The sequence below is a fragment of the Theropithecus gelada genome, unplaced genomic scaffold (assembly GCF_003255815.1).
Source record: "Theropithecus gelada isolate Dixy unplaced genomic scaffold, Tgel_1.0 HiC_scaffold_1567, whole genome shotgun sequence".
In the NCBI taxonomy this organism is placed as follows: Eukaryota; Metazoa; Chordata; class Mammalia; order Primates; family Cercopithecidae; genus Theropithecus; species Theropithecus gelada.
This window is the reverse complement of record NW_020257411.1, coordinates 45-6,977: the sequence shown is the minus strand read 5'-3', so window position 1 is coordinate 6,977 and position 6,933 is coordinate 45. Positions and strand designations below refer to the sequence as shown.

The 6,933-nt window shown below is 56.0% G+C and overlaps 1 long non-coding RNA gene across 1 annotated transcript; it reads right to left on the bottom strand.

Annotated features, from left to right (window-relative positions):
- Positions 1 to 5,931: 5,931 nt before the first annotated feature.
- On the bottom strand, positions 5,932 to 6,641 carry LOC112616982. Its single transcript, XR_003117833.1, has 2 exons — positions 6,344 to 6,641; positions 5,932 to 6,159 (listed from the first exon to the last, which is right to left on the bottom strand). It is a non-coding gene; the product is annotated as an uncharacterized LOC112616982 (long non-coding RNA).
- Between the last annotated feature and the right edge of the window lie 292 nt (positions 6,642 to 6,933).

Below are 6,933 nucleotides of genomic sequence, written 5' to 3'. Positions count from 1 at the left end.
GGCGGCGCGGGCCGGCCCCCGGGCTCGCTGCTCTCACCTGAGGTCTCGTCGGCCCCGTCGTGGTTGGAGTTGAGCTCCTTTTTACTGACTTTGGCCGCCGGCGCCGACATGGTGCTGCTCCGCGGTCGGGGGGGGAGCGGGGAGGGGGAGAGAAGGGAAGGCGAAGGGGGCGGGCAGGCGGCTTCCCCTCACGCCACACGCGCGGGCGCCCGCTCGGTCCGGCCGCCTCCTCCCGGCGCTCGCTCGCTCTCCCTCCCCCTCGCTCGCTCGCGCGCGCTGCCCTCGCGGCCTGACGCCGAGGGACGGGCTGGGGCGGCGTGCCGGGCCCCGGCCCGGGCTCCTGTTAGCGGAGGGGAGGCGGAGGCGGCGGCGGCGGCGGGCGGCTCGGCTCCCTCACTCGCGCTCGGCGATCCAGCCAGCTCGCTGCTAGCTCTCCCGAGCCGCCTCCTCCTCCACCTCCTCCTACGGCGAGGGGCGGGCGCAGGGCGCAGGCGCGCCAGGCCCCGCGCGGATGCTCCGCCTCCGGCCGGGGAGGCTCGCGCCGCGGCGCCATTGGCCTGGGCGGCGGGATGAGGGGGCGGAGTTGCGGCGCGGAGACACAGGGCCGGGCGAGAGGCGGGAGGAAGGCGCGCGGCGACGCACGGCCGCCCCCCGCGCCGCGTCCCCTCCCCCGCTCTCCCCTCTCAGGCCCGACCCAGGACACTGGCGCGCGGCGGGCCGGGGGGCGGGGCCTCGCGCGGAGGCGCGGGTGCCCAGGCCGGGGCGTCACGTGGTGAGCGAGCGGCTTCCCTGCTCCACGGGGCACCGGGAGCGGGGCGCCCACCACCCCGAAAGTACAGGCCCGGCCTCGCGTGGGGGCCCCGAATTCCGCCCGGCCTCTTGGCGCCTTCCACTTCGTGGAGAAAGCAGGGGGCACCCCATCCTGGATGCCAGATGGGGAACTGCCGATCGGACTCAAACTCGGGCTCGTGTGGGAAGCCCCAGGCTGTGTAGTCCGCGCGCAGGGCCATTCCTGGGTTTTAGTCCAAGCCCTGCCCAGCAAGCTTGTACCCTTGAGCAAGTCACCCTTCCTCTCTGAACCCGTTTCTGTTATGAAATGATAAACGTTACGACACTGAAGCCACATTAAACTCGAAGTCCTGTGAAGGCAGGGAGTACCACATTAGTCCGCAGTGCCCAGTGCCTGCAAGAATCAGACTGAGCGTTAAGTGCCACTTTCAGCAACGCATGGCACGGTTATCTCACCGAGGCCCCACAACAGCCCCATGCGATAGGCGGTATTCTGTTCCCAGAGATGAAAGGGGCCAACAAGGTCTATTTGAGAGTCAAAGCTCTGCACCACTAAGGAGGGCAGAAGCATTTTGTTTAATACTTTTCAAGTAATGCGGATGCCCCACACTCTGTCCCTCTAACGCCCCAAGACATGAACCACAAAAAGCCTGAAAAACCCTGATTAGTAGCATTTGTTTGTTTTGAGACGGTAGTAGTCTTGCTCTGTCCCCCAGGCTGGAGTGCAGTGGCGCAATCTCGGCTCACTGCAAGCTCCGCCTCCCGGGTTCAAGCAATTCTCCTGCCTCGGCCTCCCGAGTAACTGGGGCTACAGGCACGTGCCACCACGACCGGCTAATGTTTGTATTTTTAGTAGAGACGGATTTTCACCACCTTGGCCAGGCTGGTCTACTGACCTGAGGTGACCCACCCACCTCGCCCTCCCAAAGTGCTGGGATTGCAGGCGTGAGCCACTACTCCCGGCCAGCACCATTTGTTGATTTTAGTGGTACGCTGGCCAGTTTCAAATCCTGGCCACGCAGTGGCTCACTCCTGTTATCCCAACACTTTGGGAGACCAAGGCAGGAGGATCGCTTGGGTCCAGGAGTACCAGTCTTCAGGGAGCCCCAATGCAGCCACTGCACTGAAGCCTGAGTGACAGAGCAAGACCCTGTCTCTAAAACAGAAACAAAAAATACCTGAAATCTCTCTTTGGACTTTTTTTTTTTTTTTGAGACGGTGTCTCGCTCTGTGGCCCAGGCTGGAGTTCAGTGGCCGGATCTCAGCTCACTGCAAGCTCCGCCTCCCGGGTTTACGCCATTCTCCTGCCTCAGCCTCCGGAGTAGCTGGGACTACAGGCGCCCACCGCCTCTCCCGGCTAGTTTTTTTTTTTTTTTTGTATTTTTTTAGTAGAGACGGGGTTTCACCGTGTTAGCCAGGATGGTCTCGATCTCCTGACCTCATGATCCGTCCATCTCGGCCTCCCAAAGTGCTGGGATTACAGGCTTGAGCCACCGTGCCCGGCCTCTTTGGACATTTTTAACCAGAACGTGGTGTTGGAATTCTGCCTTCCAGACTCAGACTTTACTATTGGCTCTTTTTTTTTTTTTTTTTTTTTTGAGACTCACTCTGTCTTCCAGGCTGGAGTGCAGTGGCGCCATCTCAGCTCACTGCAACCTCCATCTCCCGGGTTCAAGTGATTCTCCTGCCTCAGATGTGTGTCACCACGCTCTGCTAATTTTTGTATTTTTGGTAGAGAGGTTTTCACCATGTTGGCCAGGCTGGTCGCAAACTCCTGACCTCAGGTGATCTGCCTGCCTCTGCCTCCCAAAGTGCTGGGATTACAGGCATGAGCCACTGTGCCCAGCCCACTATCAGCTCTTAAAGTTCAAGCAACATCTTTTATGTTCAAGACAGCACATGTCTTAGACAGGAGGCTAAGTGAGGGCCTTAGCCTCCTGAGTATCTGGGATTACACACGCCCACTACCACAACAAGCTAATTTTTGTATTTTTTAGTAGAGACAGGGTTTCACCATGTTGGCCAGGCTGGTCTCAAACTCCTGACCTCAGGTGATCTGCCCACCTCAGCCTCCCAAAGTGCTGGGACTACAGGCTTGAGCCACCCACCGTGCCCAGCATAAACTAAACTTAGTTGCAAGTGACAGAACCAAGATTCTAAACCAAGTAGCAATGGACAAAGCCCTTACCTTAAAACAGTTTTTCTATTTTTATTTTATTATTATTATTATTATGAGACAGGGTCTCTCTCTGTCGCCCAGAACCTTGGCTCACTGCAGCCTTGACCTCCTGGGCTCTGGGGAACCTTCCACCTCAGCCTTCTGAGTAGCTGGGACCACAGGCAAGCACCACTGCCACCTTGCCTAGCTAATTTTTTATTTTATCTTTTGTACAGACGAGGTATCATCATGTTGCCCAGGCTGGTCTCAAACTCCTGAGCTCAAACCATCCTTCAGCCTCAGCCTCCCAGAGCTCTGAGATTACAAAAGTGAGCCATCGCACCCCGCCTCAATTTTTTTTAATGTGACCAACAGTTAGTTAGAAGTACTTTTGACATCATGACCTAGCACACACAAACCAAAACTTACCCTTACCAAGGGTGGTGTGATTCTAATTTCCTATTTAAAATGCAGGGCACACCCCACCAAAGTGATTTCACGACCCACTCCTGGGCTGAGTCTGTCTGAGAACACTATGCCAAGGGCTGCTGCTTCCATCCTCAAAGCCTGACCCACACGGTCACTCCCGACCCACAACATCTCCTGAGTGCCTGATCTGCCTGTTTCCCAAGCACCTGCAGGGGTCCCAGGGAACCCTGTAATGCCTTCTGACGGGGGAGTGGGCTTTCAGTTTCCCTTTCTAGCCTCCCAACCCTCCCTGCCCCTCTTTTCCTGCCCTTCCCCACACAGTGCTTCTCAAGATAAATGTGAGGAGCACACTAGGAAGTTGAAGAGAAAGAGAAAGCAAAAGGGCCAGGGGTGTCAGTAAACACGGACGAGCTGGGGGCACACTGAGAGGTTATTCATCCACACTTAGGACTCTGCTCTCTCCCCGTCTCCAATGCCAGTAGCTCTGCATTCTCTCTCCTTGGCCTCCCCCCTCACTCAGAATTCCTCCCTCTCCTCTCTCCTCCCCTTCCTGGCCCCTCTGGTTGTTTTCTTTTGTTGTTGTTGTTCTTGTCGCCCAGGCTGGGGTGCAATGGCACGAACTCAGCTCACTGCTCACTCGGGGGTTCAAGCGATTCTCCTGCCTCAGCCCCCCAAGGGGCTGGGATTACAGGCGTGCGCCATCACGCCTGGCTAACTGTCTTTGGTAGAAATAAGGTTTAGCCATGTTGGCCAGGCTGGTCTCAAACTTCTGCCCTCAGGTGATCTGCCCACATCGGCCTCCCAAAGTGCTGGGATTACAGGCATGAGCCACCGCACCTGGCCCCCGGCTCCCTTTGAAGAGGACAGAACCCCACCGCCAGAAACACTGGAACAGAGAGAGGCTGGCATTCCCCACAGTGCTGCAATGTCCCAGGCACAGACCAACAAATCTCCAGAGCCTGGAACATCTCCCCCTACAACACACACATCTCTTTGAGCCTCCTGTTCTGATCTGTAAAATTGGGATGTCCACAGCATACGGCTGTCAGGATAGAGAAGTGCTTGGCACAGCTCCTGGCACGCCATCAGTGCCTACTAAGCAGCAGGAGCTGTTATTTGTGTTTAGATGAACCCCCTCACACCTTTCCATCTTTCCATCCCTTCCAGTCCTGTTAATGCTCCCAGGAAGCTCACTGGAAGGAGACTAGGAAGACTCATCCACATTTTGCTGCGCACAGTGCGCTCTAGAGCACTGATGATGTGCTAGGCGCTGTCTAGTGCTTCCCTTAGATTTCAAATCACAGCAAGCCTGGAGATCGGTACTGTGGATCCCATTTTACAGAAGAGAAAACAAGCACAGGTTGTTTTACGTGACTCACCCAGCAAGGTAGGTTTCAAGCTGGGCAGGAGGTCTCCGCATCCCATGTGGAAGAAAAGGGTCCACACTGAGCCCTGAGGTAGGACTCTTAGTCAGTGCTTCTTCCATAAGAGTTGCCTGCCCTCAGCCAATCAAAGCTTCCTGCTTGCTTGCAGGCCCTGGGCCTATCCACACCCAGCCCACGAAGTCTCCACCACAACCCTCCCCTAGGAGCCAGACCTGATCACCAGAACAGTCAACTGTGTATCCAGCTCCAGCTATGTGTCCCAAAATGCAGCCCTCACCTCTGAGTTTAAAGGGGGGAAGGGCACGCATGAAACTGCTGGTTATAATGTAATGACAAGAGGGTAGGGCAGCCTGTCTCTGGGACTCCTAACTCCCAAATGCTGGGGCTCACACGATGCCCGCAGGAAGTGACTTTCCAGCAGAGAGCTGGAGGTGGTACACAGGTAAGGAGAGGAAAGGACAAGTGGGTATCTAGGCCGAGGTCAGAGGGTAGAGTCCCAGGAGGTCAAGGTGAAGGGTACCACCTTGAGGGAGGCCCCCAGGTGGGGAGTCTCAGGAGTGTGAACCCAGAGAGGTCGGCGGGGACCGGGTGGGCGGGCCCCAGAAGTTTCTGAGCACCTGGAGGACGTGGGGAGGCAAGGGAGGGGTTTAAGCCGGGGAGTGGGCCACGTGATTGGCTATGCTCAGGCTGAAGGGGAGGAGGAGGAAGCTGGAAGCCAAGATGAGGAGGTGGCAGAGATTCAGGCCAGAGTTGTGGGCCGCCGTCGGCAGCAAGAACAGAGAGAGGGGTGGACAGATCTGAGAGATACTGAGGTAGAACCACCAGGAATCGGGCATTTGACTGGATGTGGGGGGTGAAGGAGGGGCCTCAGGCTGGCTGGCAGTGCCCCTTGCCAAGAAAGGGACCCCCAGAGGAGGAAGTTTGGGGGCTGGGGAGACAAGCTCAGGGGTCAGTGTTGAGTTGGGGGCAGGGATGAGCTCCCGTGCACTCCCGTTCTCCCAGTCTAGTCCCTTCTGGTTCTTCACGTAAACTTAATCCACCATCCCAGGCTTAAAACCCTTCAGGGGCGCTTAGGGGTCACATCTCAAGAGGGATTGGGGGGGAAAAAATCAGAGAGTCAATCCTTGCAAATCCCTTAAATCTCCAATAAAACTTAGCGCAGAAACATACCTCCCTTCTTCGGCAAGCCTGCAGAGGCTGATGTCTCCTCCGGTCCCAGAGCAGGCGGTGGTCTTGGTTTCTTCTTTTGAGGCAGGAGTGGAGACTGGCGTTTAGGGGCCATGCTGTTAGGGAAGTCCTAGAACCAGACCACGAGTCTCCTCACCCGTCCGGAAGCAGGCTGAACACTGAGACTGCCCCAGGTGCCAGCGGTTTAAATCTGCACTGGAGCCGCCCTGCCTGGAAGGGATATTTACATGACAGTGGGACACACACCCCAGCCCCCTCCCCCAGCCTCATCCCACCCACCCTCCAATCAGGAGAAATTTCTTTTAGTTGCTCTCTGCCTCGCTCTGCAGGGGCACTCTTGGCTTTGGGGGAGGGGGCAAGTTCTTCCTTGAAAGCAGTCCTGTGCTTTCTATACCTCCTGGTTTCATGTAAACCCCTGCAGCCTATCCCCCAGTTCGTTTCCAAACCCCCAGGTAGACAGGCCTGCCCCTACTGAGAACTTATCCTCTTTTTTTTTTTTTTTCCTTTGGCCTCCAGAAGATTTAAACACGTGCTGTTGCCTCACCTAAGCTTGGAACATTCCTCAGTAAACCACACCCCCACCGCCCGGTCTAGCTAACTCCTTCCTGACCTCCCTTGTCTCTGCTTGAAGGGATAGATTAATGTTGAAAAAAAGGTTTCCCAATCAAGAATTACAAAGGAATTAGATGCCTGCATTAAAAAAAAAAGAAAGGAAGAAAGAAAGAAAAGAAAAAAGAAAGAATTACAAAGGAAGAGGGAAAAGCAGGAATCTTTGGAGGCTTGGAGTATTTATTCACTTTTCACTTATTTTAGAAAGGGATACAAGTTAAGAGTTAGAAGAGGTTTATTTTAGCTGGGCTTGGTGGCGGGCACCTGTAATCCCAGCTACTGGGGAGGCTGAGGCAGGAAAATCACTTGAACCTGGGAGGCGGAGGTTGTAGTGAGCCGAGATCGTGCCACTGCACTCCAGCCTGGGCGACAGAG